Raw genomic sequence first — 16,982 nt, forward strand, 5'->3', positions numbered from 1 at the left:
GCTTAGTGGTTAGCACTGCTGCCTCACAGTGCCAGGGTCCCAGCTTCAATTCCAGCCTCATGCGACCATCTGTGTGGAGTTTGCATGTTCTCTCTGTGTCTGCGTGGGTTTCCCCGGGTGCTCTGAGGTTTCCTCCCACAGTCTAAAGATGTGCAGGTTAGGTGAACTGGCCATGCTAAATTGCTGATAGTGTTCAGGGATGTGTAGGTTAGGTGTGTTAGAGAGGGTTAAATGTAGAGGAATGGGTCTGAGTGGGTTACTCTTCGGAGGGCCAAATGGCTTGTTTCCACACTGTAGGGATTCTATGAATTTAAGCTCACCTACTCTGTAGTAACACAACCACTACACTACCATCCATCTGTCTGCATTGTTGGTGAGAAGCTACAAATTTACAATGATCTGGAAACAGCAATATATCACTTAGCCAGTCATCCATTTTACTGAAGGTAAGTTCAGAAAATCTATAAAGTGGCAAGTGTTTGGCTAGACGTGAAAGAGTAACTGGAGCCAATTTTGTAAAATTGTGTACCAGCGAGAATCTTGGTCCATCAGGATAGAATACTGAGAAATCACAACTCCTTTATGCCTGATTTCCATCCATTATTCTTTTATATGCCTGAGATTTCCTGACATGTGGTACTGGTGGTCAAAGCTCTCTATTGGTACTGTGTACTGACCCTGATATTACAGTTGGTCACTGGTCAGGAGTGTTGTCTTTAACCTTGGTACACATCAAAACTCTGAAGCACAATTCTAAATCATACTCATTAAAATGCCATGGCTATCACTGCTGCCAGTCACAATACGACATACATAGCTATATCAATCCTATTGCAGTAAAAGATGCAGTTAAGTTTTATAACAAGCCTCAGTATTCCTGCACTGAACAGTGTAAAGTTTGCTGGCTTTATGGTCCTCACTGCTGTTCAATCATATTTACTGGAAAAGCCTCGAAATGATTTAAAGCACTTAGCTTTTTCAAACATTCAAAGTACATACAAACATGTAACCTTACAAACTAGGAACAGAGACAGGCTGTTTAGCTCCTGCTTTGCCATTCAACAAACTAATCTGGCTGTAACATTAAATCTGCATTTCTGCCTACCCCTGCTGACCTTTCACCACCTTGCTTGAAAAGATTGTATCTACCTCTGTCTTTTAAAAAAAAGGGGTCTCTGCTTCCATCTTTTTCAGGAAAAGAAATACAAAGGTTTGTGATATATAAGAGAATTTTTCTTCTGCCACATCTCTTGTTTCAAATGGATGGCTGCAGATTTTTAAACAAGGAGCCTGAGTTCTGGTTTCTCCCATGGGAGAAACAGCATTTCCACATTTATCCTTTAAAGACCTCTCAGGATCTTATATGTTTCAATCATGTCGCCTCTTACACCTCCAAGCGGACACAAGACCAGTTTAGCCAACAAAAAAACCAACCCTTTAACTACCACCATTCCAGATATAGTCTACCAAACTTCTCTGAATTACCTCCAACACATTTACTTTCTTCCTTATATAAGGTGACCAATTCTGTGCTCAGTACTCCAAATTTGGGGTCACTAGTGCCCCGAACAAGTGAAGCATAAGCTCCCTCCCTTTGTATTTAACTTCCCTGATGATACATAATAACATTATATTGGCTTTCTTAATACTTGCTGTACCTGTTTACTAAACCTCTGCACATCATGCACCAGGACACCCCAATCCCTCTTTATCTCAGCTTTGCGAATCTTCACTATTTATAGAATATACCTCGTTTCTTTTCTTCCTGTCATAATGGACAATTTCACACATTATACTCCATTTGCCAGATCTTTGCCCACTGACATATTATGTAGCCTCCTTATATCATCTTCACAATTTACTTTTCTCTCTTCATTTGTTTTGTGGGCAAATTTGGCAAACACATTTGTCCCTTTATATAAATGTTGTATATACATTGTAAATAGTCGAGGTCCCTGTACTGATTCCTGTAGCACATCATTTGCAGGAATCTTAACAAGCTGACAATGATCTATTTATGTCAACTTTCTACTTCCTGTTTGCCAGCCAATATTCTGTCTTTCCAATATGCTACGTCTATACTATGAGATATTATTTTCCACAATGACCTTTGATGTGGCCACCTTTTCAAATGCCTTCTCAAAATCTAAGTACAATACACCCACCAATTTCCCGTTATCCATAAAGAACTCCAAATGATTGATCAAACCTTGTTTCCATTTCTCAAAACCATGGTGACGCTGCCTGTTAGCATGAACATACCCAAGTGCCCTGCTATGATTTCTTTAAATCATACGGTCTAATATTTTCCCTAAGACAGAGGTTAAGCTAACTAGCATGTTGCCATAGTTTTTTGTCTTGCATTCATCAGGACAAATGCAAGAATATTAATTTCCAACCATTAACACTAAAGAAGCTGATTGATTACAGTTGACTCTGATAAACCAATGAAGAAAGCAAAACAGACTCCCAGACTCCAAAGTACTTTTAAAAAGGTGTAAGGCTGGAATATATTTCTTTTGTTTGCAGAGCATACATCCTGTATATGAATGTATGTCACTTCTGGTAAGTATTACAAACTCAACAAATTGGTTTATTTCAAGCACACTCAGTTCCTGGTGAGGAGACCTGACATTGGGAAGGGGAGGCTTTCCCAATGTCAGGTCTCCTCACCAGGGTTATTCAGAGGGTTATTCAGCCTTTAGTGTTGACATCCATCCCATAATCACCCTTGTGTCATTAATTAGGTAAAAGTATATGAGACAGTGTGCGAGAGTGTATGAGAGAGAGCGTGAATATGTGTGAGAGAGTGTGTGAGACAGTGCCTGGGTGTGTGAGTGTGTGAGTATGTAAGTGTAAGACATACAAAGTATACACACACCTTCGTCTTCTCTCTCTCTCACACACACATACCTTCCTCTTCTTCCCTAAAACACAGATATTCAGCTAACTAACAATCTGGGACAGGAGCAGAGGAAAATTCCACTTTGAAATGTAACCCACTCCTAAACCCGTCTTTTGTATGAATTGCACCAAGACCAGCTCAGAGTATGCACGATCAGATGTGAACACACCAAAGTAACTGATATTTAAATCCAACCCCATCGTCATCTCAGTTTTCTCCTCCTCCTCTGGTGATCAGGACTTGAAGCCTAGTCTGTCTCTATCTCTGCATCTTAACCAAAAAAATGCTCAGGAAAAGGTCTTATTAGTTAGCTCTACAGTTTGGCACATTTTAAAGCTCATTTTTATTAATAACTCAATCTCAAAAATGATTCATTTACTTCTTTGACATTGAACCTTTCTCATCAGCAATTTTTAAAATTTGTTTTTAATGTTGTATCAAACCCAATCTCAGGCAATTGCGAGTCCATGTCGTGCTGAAGAGGAATGAATTGCTTACAAGTAGACCGATTGCTTTTGGGAGAGTTGGTGAAAGAGGCCATTTTTACTCCAACAGAAAAGAGAAATACTGCAGATACTCAGCATGTAGAGAGAGAAGCAGGCAGCAGTGACACTTTGTCAGAATTAGAGCACATAGAGTCATAGAGTCATAGAGATGTACAGCATGGAAACAGACCCTTCAGTCCAACCCGTCCATGTCGACCAGATATCCCAACCCAATCTAGTCCCACCTGCCAGCACCCGGCCCATTCCTGTTCATATACCCATCCAAATGCCTTTTTAATGTTGTAATTTATCCACCTTTATATGTTTCAAGACATCCAACACTTCCTCCTCTGTAATATGGACATTTTGCATGGTGTCACCATCTATTTCCCTACATTCTATATCTTCCATGTCCTTTTCCACAGTAAATACTGATGCAAAATACTCATTTAGTATCTCCCCCATTTTCTGTGGCTCCACACAAAGGTCACCTTGCTGATCTTTGAGGGGCCCTAATCTCTCCCTAGTTACCCTTTTGTCCTTAATAATTTTGTAAAAATCCTTTTGATTCTCCTTGATTCTATTTGCCAAAGCTATCTCATGTCCCCTTTTTGACCTCCTGATTTCCCTGTTAAGTATACTCCTACTGTCTTTATACTCATTTAAGGATTTACTTGATCTATCCTGTCTTTTCCTTACATATGCTTCCTTCTTTTCCTTAACCAAACCTTCAATTTCTTTAGACATCATGGATCTGAAGTCTTCATTCTGTATCTATCTTACTGTCACTGCCTGTCTGGCTATTTTAGTTTTCTTTCAAATTTACAGCGATTGCAGTATTTTGCTCTCTCATTATATGTTCCATGCTGGACATTTGTAACTGCAGCTCATTTCAGTCTAAAATTTTTAAATAATATTTACTATTCAACACGAATTGCAATTTTTCTATTATAAAGGTCCATAGATAGAAGTGACACATTTTTGAGGGTGGATTGGTGGGTGTGAATTCACTGGTTTTGCCATTTTTAACTTGCAAGTGAAACAATGAGTCAGATGCCAATAGAGAATAGTTAGTTCAAAATATTCTCATTTTATACATGTTGGCAGTGCTTGTAAGTTTAAGGCTTTTGGGTGCTAATCTCTGCCCAGGTTCAGAGGAGCAACCCTCCAACCACATGGAATCAATGCTGATTTCACCAGTTTCCTGATCTCCCCTCTCCCCACTTTACCCCAGATACAACTTTCCAACTCGGTACCGCCCTCTTGAACTGTCCTACCTGTCAATCTTCCTTCCCACCTATCCACTCCACCCTCCACTGCGACCTATCACCATCACAGCCTACCTTCAGCTACCTATCGCATTGCGAGCAACCTTCCCCACCCCCAGCCCCACCACACTCCCATCTATTTCTCAGCCCCCTTGGCCCTCTCCTCAAACTCCCAATGAAGGGCTTATGCTCGAAACGTTGACTGTCCTGGTCCTCGGATGCTGCCTGACCAGCTGGGCTTTTCCAGCACCACTCAATGGAGCAAACCTTGGTTAAACATTATGAACAACCAAATTCTGTGTAATTGTCTGACAAAGCAACAATTATAAAATGAACCTGACTTTTTGACGGGCTTTATAAAAAAGGCCAAGTTTTGCTAACCTTATGTATAACAGTTCCACCTCACTGTGACTATGATTTCTAAGGATGATCTCCCAAAGAGAGATGGGTGGGATGGGTGGGATGGAGAATAAGGAACTCAGAAAAAGAAGTACAAAGGAATTGAAGTGATATTTGAACTTGTACAAAACACTTATTAGACCTGAGCTGGAGTATTAGTGTGGCACAGTGGCTCAATGGTTAGCACTGCTGCCTCACTGCACCAGGGACCTGGGTTTAATACCAGACTTGGGCAAGTTTGTAAATTCTCCTTGTGTCAGTGTGGGTTTCCTCCGTGTGCTCCAGTTTCCTCTCACAGTCCGAACTTGTTGGGTGGATTGGCCATGCTAAGTTGCCTACAGTGTCCAGGGATGTGCAGTTTAGGTTGGTTTGCCCTGGAAAATGTGGAGTCACAAGGATAGGATGGGGAACTGGGTCTGGGTGGGATACTGTTGGAGGGTTGTTGTGAGACTTGATGGGCTGAATAGCCTCTTTCTGAACTGTAGGGATTCACTGAATGGCGGAGAGGTCAAGAAGAAGACTGCAGGTCAGGAAGGCGGTGCCGGGCTGGAGGGATTCGGCTGAGACAAGGTGTGGGGAGGGGGGATGAAGAAACTGGTGAAGTCCAAGTTCATCCCCTGTGGTTGGAGGGTTCCCAGTCGGAAGATAAGACGCTCCTCCTCCGACCGTCGCGTTGTTGTGGTTTGGCGGTGGATGAGTCCAATGACCTGCATATCGAACTGTAGGGATTCTATGGTATTGTGCACTACTGCAGAAGGGTGAACAGAATTAGATGCAATATTCCAAAAGTGGCCTCGCCGATGTCCTACACAGCTAAAACATGATATCCCAACACCTATGCTCAATTTTATGGTAATAAAGGCAAGCATGTCAAATGCCTTCTTCAGCATCCTGTCCATCTGCGATTCCACTTTCAAGGAACTATGCACTTGCATCCAGAGGTCTCTTTGTTCAGCAATACTCCCCATGGCTCTACCATTAACTGTACAAGTCTTGCCTTAGTTTGCCTTACCAAAATGCAAAACTTCACATTCCCCTAATTAAACTCCAGCCTTCACTCTTCAGTCTGTTGGCCCATCTGATCAGGGCCCCTTTGTACTCTGAGATCTTCTTCCACTACACCACCTGTTTTGGTTTCTTCTGCAAACTTATTAACCATTCCTCTTATATTCATATTTAAATCATTTATATAAATGATGAAAAACAGTGGACCCAGCACCAATTCTTGTGCCATACCACTGGTCACAGGTCTCCAGTCTGAAAAGCAACCCTCCACCACCACCCTCTGTCTCCTACCTTCAGGTCAGTTTTGTATCCAAATGCTGAGCTTCCCTTGGATTCTGTGATCTAACCTTGCTGACCAGTCTACCATGTGGAACCTTGTTGAATGCTTTGCTGCATTCCGGATAGATAACATCTACTGCTCTGCCTTCATCAATTTTCTTTGTCTCCTTTTCAAAAAACTCAATCACAACTTATCCAACATTGACATAAGGCTCACCAGTCTATCATTCCCTAGCTTTCCCTTACAGCATTTCTTAAATAATGACATTACATTAACCAACCTCCTGTCTTCTGGCACCTCACCTGTGGCTATCAATGATACTAATGTCTCAGCAAGGAGCCCAGCAATCACTTCCCTAACTTCCCTAAGTTCTGTGGAACACCTGGTAAGATCCCATGAATTTATCTACCTTTATGCACTTTAACATCTCTAGAACACCTCTTACAGAGAATCATAGATTTCACCTGATGAAGAAGTAGTGCTCCGAAAGGCTATGATTTCAAATAAACCTGTTGGACCATAATCTGTGACTTCTGAGAGAATCATAGAGTTGTAGAGCTATATAGCATGGAAACAGACCCTTCGGTCCAACCAGTCCATGCTGACCATAATCTCAAACTAGACTAGTCCTGCCGGCCTGTGCTTGGCCAATATCCCTCCAAATATTTCTTACTAATGTATATATCCACATGTCTTTTAAATGTTGGAACTGTATTTGCACCCACCACTTCCTCTCGAAATCATATGAATTGCAATATTAACTTCTGTAATATGAACTCTTTTTAAGACATGACAGTTAATTTCCTCAGGTTCCCTAGCTTCTGTGTCCTTCTCCACAATAAATACTGATGCAAAATATTCATTTAGTATCTCACTTGTCTCCTGTGGTTCTGCACGTAGATGACCATGTTGATCTTTAAGGGGCCATATTTTCTCCCTAGTTACTCTTTTGCCCTTAGTGTATTTATAGAATCTCTTTGGATTCTCCCTAACCCTATTTGCCAAAGCCATCTGATGTCCCCTTTTTGCTCTCCTGATTTCCCTCTTCAATATACAGCTACTGCCCTGGAAATTCACACAATCCCTCGTGTCCAAACCTGATACGTGTCTCCTTTTTCTTAAGACAAAGAAAATTACAGCACAGGAACAAGCCTGACAGCCCTCCAAGCCTGTGCCTTTCCTGATCCTCTATCTAAACCTGTTGCCTATTTTCCAAGGATCTCTATCCCTCTGCTCCCTGCCCACTCATGTATCTGCCTAGATACATTTTAAATGACGCTATCATGCCCACTTCTACCACCTCTGCTGGCAACGATTCCAGGGTACATCAGAGTAATAACACAGAAGGCAGAATATAGTGTTACACTTACAGAGAATGTGCAGAGAAAGATCAATTCAAAAAGACAGTAACAGAGTGAGCACTAAAGAATTGCTAGCTTCTCCAAGGTGATGATACTAGATTTTTTGTTCATTCATGGGTGAGGGTGTCAGCTTTTATTGCCTATTCCTAATTGCCCAGAGAGCAGTTAAGATTCAACCAGATTGCTATGAGTCTGGAATCACATGTGGGCCTGACCAGGTGAAAATTTCAGTTTCCCTCCCTAAAGGGCATCAGTGAACCAGATGGATTTTTCCGTCAATGTTATCATGAAGTGTCATGAGATTCTTAATTCCACATTTTTAACTGAATCCGGATTCTACCACCTGCCACACCCAGGTCCCCAGGTCTTTACTGGGGTCTCTGTACTAACAGTCTAGTGGTATGCCACTAGGCCATTGCTAAGTCACTATTTCACTGGTCAGTGCTTCTCACTATTCACTGCGTGCATATTGCATATTGCATGTGTCAACTCTGAGATGTTCCACAACTTGTCCATCAATCTCCAACTGGTGTGAGAGCATGTTCATATTTACAGGTCAATCAGAGCACCAAATATGATGCATTCATTCTTTGACAATCTGCTGTTTGAAACATGGAAACTTGAGCAGGCATGGACCATTTGACCTTTCAAGTCCACTCCACCATTCAGTAGGATCGTGGCTGACTATCCAACTCAGTATCATGTTCCTAATTTCTCCCTCTACCCTTTGATTCCTTTAGCCCTAGGAAGTATATCTATCTCTTTCTTGAAAATACTCTATGTTTTAGCCTCCAGAGGTGGCCAAGGAGTGGTTACTGGGTCACAGGGATATCCACCAATGTCTCTCATGCACTATCCATGCACTTGTGGGTAATGTGTCAATTAAAAAAAGCATTGCTGCCACTTGTAAAAGCAGATCATTGCATTCTGAAGTAATGTACCGGAGAGTCACAGGTAGATAGGACAGTAAGGAAGGCATTTGGTATGCTTTCCTTTATTGGTCAGAGCATTGAGTACAGGAGTTGGGAGGTCATGTTGTAGCTGTACAGGACATTGGTTAGGCTACTTTTGAAATATTGAGCGCAATTATGGTCTCCTTCCTATCAGAAGGATGTTCTGAAACTTGAAAGGGTTTAGAAAAGATATACAAGGATGTTGCCAGGGTTGGAGGATTTGAGCTGTAGGGAGAGGTTGAAAAGACTGGAGCTGTTTTCCCTGGAGTGTCGGAAGCTGAGGGGTGAGATTATAGAGGTTTACAAAATTCTGAGCGGCATGGATAGGGTATGTATACAAAGTATTTTTCCTGGGGTGCAGGTGTCCAGAACTAGGGGGAGTAGGTTTAGAGTGAGAGGGGAAAGATATAAAAGGAACATAAGGGGCAATCTTTTCATGCAGAGGGCGGTATGTGTGGATTTGCTGCCAGAGGAAGTGGCGGAGGCTAGTCTGATTGCAATATTTAAAAGGCATCTGGATAGGTATATGAATAGGAGGGGTTTAGAGGGATATAGGCTGGGTGCTGGCAAGTGGGAGTAGATTGAGTTGGGATATCTGGTCGGCAAGGGATGAGTTGGGCCGAAGGCCTGTTTCTGTGCTGTACAATGCTATGACTCGACAATTACTCAGCTGGAAGTACTCAACAGAGTGCAGACGTTAGTCTTTGCTTTCTCTACTTAGTAGCAAGAACCAATTGCCTCCCTTTCACATCTTAATTTACATCCTTTTACACTTTTTGTTCCTTTCTCCACTATTAACAAGCCCTTTGTCCTTTGCATTCCCCTCTTCTTCTCCTCCAGCTCTGTCAAATGTATAAACTAAAACCTGTTTTCCAAACCTTTCAGTTCTGAAATAGAGTTATGCCAGACTTGAAACATTAACTCAGTTTCCCTCTGTGTTGCCAGACCTGCTGGGTTTCTCCAGCATTCTCAGAGTTTGTTTCAAATTTTCCGCATCTGCAGCACTTTCCTTGAATGCATGTGTAGACCTGTTGCATACTGCACAAGCTCACCATCACAAGGGCACAGCTCTTGCCAGTAGCAAAGACTACTTGAGGAACAGGAGATGAAGGAAAAAAAGTAGGGAGAAAAGAAGAGAAGAGAGACCATCTCATTTGGACCATGCAGCCTAGATTTGGAATGGATGATGATTTATTATCTCTTGTACAACACAATAAAATACAGTGAAAAGCTTCAATTGTCGCCACAATCAGGTGCCATTTTGAATACTTTAAGAATAAAAAGATACAGCTGAAAGAGAGTCCATCTTTGTTCTGCCATCTCCATCATGGATCCTGAACCCTGAGCTGGCTGGCCGAAGCTGCCACCCCTCTACCACCCTACCAACATCTGAGTCGCCACTCTTCAGGTGCCATCTCTTCATTCCTGTACCCGCCTCACCAATGTGTCGCCATTGCCAGGTCCTGCGCTGAACACACACTTGCTCCTGCAGCCAGGAGCCCCCCTGAATAGATTCATGGGACTGGGAGACCAATAAATGTAGCCTCAACTTCCCATCCGCCAACAGTCCCACACAGCTCCTGCACATCACAATCTCCACTTGGCTACAATGCAAAAGCAAAACTCAACACAATATAAGAATTTCAAACAAAATTGAAAAATCAAGCCAGGCCATAGCACATAAAAGTGTCAACAAATCTCCCATGTTCATTTCCTTAGTGCCTATTTTTCTGTTTGCCCTTGCTTGTATAGTGTTCCTACACAGTGCTCTTGTTTATCTTTGAAGGTAAAGCTGGTCCTGTTTATTGTGTGGACTGTTAAATAGGGTTCTGGTAGGTACATAGCTGACTGTTAAGGCAGTACTGAAACCATAAGGTTCTGCTGCAATGGGCACAAATAAGTTTTAGATGAGTTGTTCTCAAGTGTTCCTCTCCTTCCATTTCTCCCTGCCTCTGATAGACACTCTGTCATGAAGGAGGCTACACTGTCTTTAATTTGATTGTGACAAGTCCAGTAATCTTGGACATACATCCCCCAGGCTTTGAAGTCAATATCAAAATCTGAAGCGAGTTCTCCAGAATATGCTAGGAACACTTCCTTTGATAGCCTGAAGCTCTCCAGAAGAGATTTGCTTTGATACATTCTGGCTATATGACCAGTTGCTTGCAATCACCTCAGTATGGAATGGATATTTGACATTGCCAACGCAGAGCAACAGCTCAGTGTGTGACCGTTTGCTCATTTTATTTCCCAAAGCTTTCTAACAGTGACTCAAGTGAAGGTGGTGAGCTTCTTGGCATTATTCTGGTACACAGTCAAAATGTTGCATGGGTACAACAGAGCAGGCTGGATTATTGCTCAATAATCTGTCCACTTGGTAGGCAGGATTAGAGTGGTGCTGGAAAAGTGCAGCAGGTCAGGCAGCATCCGAGGAGCAGGAAAACTGATGAAGGGCCCCTGCCCGAAACGTCGATTTCCCTGCTCCCCAGATGCTGCCTGACCTGCTGTGCTTTTCCAGCACCACTCTAATCTTGACTCTGATCTCCAGCATCTTCAGTCCTCACTTTCACCCACTTGGTAGCCAGACCTACTTCTGTTCATTGCCCGGCTAATGTACTGCTAATGTACTTACACTTGCATTTCTTGTTTGTGTCTGAACAACCCTGCATGACCCCAGTGGTGTCAGAGTAGAAGTTAGATGTCTGCTGTCGCTGGAGAGAAAATGCGGTAGCCTTTCTAGTCCACCTCAGGGTAAATCAGATCCAAGAAGGATTGTAGCATCTCAATGTTAATAACAGGTAACAGTCAGGGGGTGTTGGTGGAGTGACAGATAATGACTGCTGACATTCAGAGTAGGTTCATGCCACTGTCATCTTACTGGGTTAGTGCCCCTACCGGACAAATTGCTGCACTGCTGTGACATACACACGAAGCCACTGTTGTATCTACAATGAGGATGGCAGCAAGCTGAACTTGCACTGAAGATAAAGTTTCACCTTCCTCTGCGGTAACCAAAAATAGCAATAATAACTTCTATTTATACAGCAATTCCAACATAAAACTTCCATTGTGTTTTACAAGAGAATTATAAAACACAGGTAAGCACTGAATCATATTTTGGCTCAGTGGTTAGCCCTGCTGCCTCACAGCACCAAGGACCTGGGTTTGATTCCACCTTCTGGCTGTGTAGAGTTTGCACGTTCTCCCCGTGTCTGCCTGGGTTTCCTCCGGGCGCTTTGGTTTCCTCATCAGTCCAAAGATGGGCAGGTTAGATGGATTGGCCATGCTAAATTTCCCATGGTGTCCAGGGATGTGTGGGTTAGGGAGATTGGGTATGGGGAATACAGAGTTACAAGGATAGGGTGGGGGAATGATTCTGGGTGGGATGCTCTTTGGAGAGTCGGTGTGGACTTGTTGGGCTGGATGGCCTGTTTCCACACTGGAGGGAGTCTACGATAGTCTATTCTGTGATAGTGAGGTGGATGACTAAAAGCTTTTTCAATGAAGTTAACATCTTAATAAAAGATATACCTTAGCTAGAGGGTGGAGAGGTTATAGGGAAGGAAATCCAGAGGGTGGGTCCCTGGTAGCTGAAGGCACACTTACCCAATGACCTCAGGGGTGTTCAAAGGAACAGAATGAGAGCAATATGGAAATCAAAGTCAGGTCTGGAACAGAACACAGGAATAAGGAGAGAATGAGGCCGTGAAAGGCGTTGAAAATAAAGTTGAGAATTTTAAAGTTATGGTTCCAAGGCAGGGTCACTGGACCCTAAATGTTAACTCTGATTTCTCTCCACAGATGCTGCCAGACCTGCTGAGCTTATCCAGCAATTTCTGGTTTTGTTTGTGTTTAAAGTTACAGTGTTACTTAATCATGTACCAGTGTAGGTCAGCGAGGAGCAGGGTAATAGATGGAGGCTGTGAGATGTGAGTATAGGGTTTACAGCAATGTAAGTGTGAGAACGTGTAAGTTATGAGTGTTAGGTATAGGCAGCAATTGTTAGAAATTGAAGGATCTGAAAGTGGCAAATTGATGAGCCTGTGAGGTCAGCTGTGTAGTCGGGTGCGAAAAGACCTTTGAAGGTACACTGGTTAATCTTGACCACTCGTCGAGTCATTAAAGTTTTCTGGCTTTGTATCTGAGTTCTCAGGACTTGAATTACTGGCATTGACCACCATCTGGTTAAGCTGCCTTCATAATGGATATCAGGAGAGTCAGATGGCTCCTTGTGGACAGACCACGCCTCATCCATTCTTCCCCTGCTCCATCCAAAGTAGATTTTGACAACCCTGGAGTACACATTCTTCCCTGTTGCTCCATAATTCATTCTTCTCTCTGTGTAGGCTCTCTTTCCCAAGCACTTACAACACCTCCTCCTGTCTTTAAGTAATCTAGGCTGGTTTTTAAGTGGTTCTAGTGTTGGAGAACTTGGGCTCCTGCTGAAACCAGCAACCACTCAACAGGAAGTTTAGCGCTAACTGCACAGAACAATAATGAAGAGTAACAGTTGGAACGGCTCGGATTTTTTTTTAGAGCAGTTACATTTCCACCCACTGTTTTTTCATTATTTGGATATTTTGAGCCCTTTCTCTATATTTCCACTTCATCTTTTTCTGTAATAATATAGTGTTATATATAAAAAAAGCAGTTGCTTGTAACTTCTAATGAAATTAGAACCATTTAATTGGACCACAGTCAACATGCTCCAATAGCTTAGCTACTCTGGCAACTCATCACTACCATCTCAAGGACAATTAGGAGAGGGCAATAAATGCTAGATCAGACAGCAATGCCTATACCCAGTGAAAGAATTAAAATGAAATAGTGCCAACATTTTATACACTGTACTTCTGGCACTGTCTCAGTTAAGGGTTAAGTCTACTGTCAGAGATTATAGAGAAGATTACACTTTCATTGACTTTCTTAAGTAAGAAGCTATTGAATCCTTCTGTGAAGTATCAAATAATATTTTCTTGTTAGATTTTTCACACATTTATGTTTACATTTAAATGGGATTTATCAAGATTTCAGAGTGAAATATTACACAGTTTGGTATTAAGCTAAAGTGCGCTTGTAAATGGAAGAGACTTAACATTTATATAATTTCACATTTTTCTTCCTCTGTTAGTTAGGATTTTAGTTCAGGTATCGTGAGTCAAATTAAGCACACAGGGAAGATATTTTCCTCAAATTAGATATAAATATGGAAAGATAAACAATTAAGGTGACACAGCATTTGTTTTAAAGCCCCAGTAGATTACAAGAGGAGCAATGATGTGGGCAGCAAAAAATGGCACTCTCCCCTTTGTAGTCTGCTCCTGGTTGCCATCTAATGGCCCAGCTGTGAATTTCACATAAGGACCAGATGAGGCCAAGGTCCAGCTCAACTATCAAATACATGTATCACCATAAACACATAAAAAAGTACCAGAGGACTGGACATTGGCTAAGAAAGTTGTTTAAGAAAGTTTGTAAAGAGAAGCCTGGAAGCTATAAACCTATGAGTCTGACATCGGTGATGGGTAAGTTGTTGGAAGTGATTCTGAAAGATAGGATTTATATACATTGGAAAGGAAAGGAATGATTAGGGATAGTCAGCATGGCTTTGTGTGAGGGAAATCATGTCTCAAAAACTTGGTTGAATATTTTTAATGAAGTAACTAAAAATATTAATGAGGGCAGAGCAATAGACGTTGTTTACTTGGACTTTAGTAAAGTCTTTGACAAGGGTCTGCATGATAAACTAATTAGTAAAGTTAGATCACATGGGATACAGGGTGAGCTTGTCAATTGGATACAAAATTGGCTTAATGGCAGGAGGCAGAGCAAGTTGTTTTTTTTCTGACTGAAGGCCTGTGACCAGCGGCATTCCTCAGAGATTGGTGTTGGGTTGACTGTTGTTTGTCAATTATGTAAATGATTTGGATGAGAATATATAAGGCATGGTTAGTAAGTTTGGAGATGACACCAAAATTGGTGGTACAGTGGACAGTGAAGAAGATTATCTCAGATTATAAAGAGATCTTGATCAATGGGCTGAGGGGTGGCAGATGGAGTTTAATTTGGATAAACGTGAGGTATTGCATTTTGGTAAAACAAGCAAGGACATGACTTGTGCAATTAATGTTAGGACCCTGGGTGATGTTGCAGAATAGTGACCTAGGAGTTTAGGTGCATAGTTCATTAAAATTTGTGTCACAGGTAGACAGGGTGGTTAAGAAGGCATTTTGCATGCTTGCTCAGACGTTTGAGTATAGAAGTTGGGACGTCATATTGAGGTTGTACAGGACATTAGTGAGGCTTCTTCTGGAGTACTGTGTGTAGTTCTAGTCACCCTACTGTAGAAAGGATATTATTAAATTGGAGAGGGTTCAGAAAAGATTTAACAGGATGTTGCTGGGAATGGAGGGTTTGAGATATAAAAGAGGACTGGAAACACTGGGACTTTTTCTTCCAGTAAAGCATAGGAAGTTGAGGGGTGACCTATTGAAGTTTATAAAATAATGAGAGGCATAGATAAGATGAATAACAAGGGTTTTATTTCTAGGGTGAAGAGTTCAAAACTAGGGGGCATTTTTTAAGGTGAGAGAAGAAAGTTTTAGAATGGACAGGTGGGGGGGTGACCTTTTTTTAACACACAGCATGGTTCGTGTTTAGAATGAACTGCCAGAGAGAGTGGTAGATACAGGTAGAGTTACAATGTTTAAAAGACGTTTGGATAAGTTCATGAATAGGAATAGTTTGGAGGGATATAGACCAAGTGCAGGCAGGTGAGATTAGTTTAGTTTGGGAATGTGGTTGGAATGGACTGGTTGGACCAAAGGCTCTGTTTTCATGTTGTATGATTCTATGACTCTATAACTAAGAGTTAATCTTTCTGCCCCCTTTCACAAGGTCACAAAGCTGGTTCACTGTGTAAAACCATCAATTTGATGAGCAAAAATGATACTGAAGTCAATGGAACAGCAAATGGATACCAGGTTATTGCCCTGGTACTCCCGGCTTCCATCCTTGCCTAGATTCATAAATGAGGAAATGGAAAACTTGAGTCAGGTACTGCAGGGTTGCCAGCAATGAGGAACATTCAAATCACGGAGATTTATAGCTTAAATTAGACATAGATAGTTGAAGTAAAATACAAAATGAAAATGGTTTAAAATTTTCATTTCATAATCACTGAAAGTAGCAAAATTTAAAGGGTGTATTTTTTAATCCAAATTTTAACATGAGGCCAACACATGTTAATGAATTCCATAATGTAGTGTGTGTGTGTGACACTGAAATCACAGATGTTGGGTGGTATCTGCTATTGCTGCTACTATACAGCATGAAGATGAACGGGACTAAACTGGCAAATGCAAGCTGTGTGGAAGGGGACAGTGATATTAAATGACATATTAAATGACATCTCCAAATCAGATATTCTCTCTTTCCATGTCCTGTAGATAGCCTTTTACTGCCAATCACAGTAAGGTAGATCTCACTATCAATAAGCCATCAGTTTGTGCCCAATTGATACAGGTGTGGATCCTGATGTTTCTCCTCACTGGGATGATATCTCAGTACAGCCACATTGGTGTATGTATCAGAAAATCCATACTCATAAGCATGACAATAACATGACAATAACATGCACTAATTAAATACCAGGCTACACCTACTAAAGTTAGCTGCCTTGTTTGGGAATGCATTGCTGAGCTAATTCTGACGTGGTAAAGATAGAAGAATATTTGGAGAGAAGAGAGCATGCTGTCTTCCCACATTGCTTGGAAAGTCTTGGTAGATGAATTGGAAATAACAAGTGATGCCCTATATTTGCAGAAGGAGAGAAGGCATCCAGTGATATGGGAAAACGTCACTTTGAATAGATGGCCACAAAGGATATTGACCTAGATGCAATGTTGTAAAAAATTGAAATACTCCACATGATTGTTCAAGGTTGGTAAACCATCTTCAAATGCCATTGCCTTAGAAAGAGCACCATTGGCTTCAGCTATTCCTCACATCTCCACAACCTCATCACTGACTAACTGTCAAACATTATCAATCAGGACTCATTACCATCACTTTCCCATCATCCACTTAATGTCAGAATATCATTATGAGTTTCTCACATGTCTAGACAGATGAGAGCTGAATACAAGGTGAGTCCAATGTATTAATATTTATTGTTTACTGACGATATACATAAGCATAAATAGGACTTCACTTCTACCATCAGGTCTCAGAGCCATGTGAACTCTCTTATCATGAGATAGATCCTTCTGGACATGCTCAGCAGCTATTACTAGAACGTTGATAGAGTTAACCCTTTTCACATAGT

Source organism: Chiloscyllium plagiosum, chromosome 31, assembly GCF_004010195.1.
Source record: "Chiloscyllium plagiosum isolate BGI_BamShark_2017 chromosome 31, ASM401019v2, whole genome shotgun sequence".
NCBI lineage: Eukaryota > Metazoa > Chordata > Chondrichthyes > Orectolobiformes > Hemiscylliidae > Chiloscyllium > Chiloscyllium plagiosum.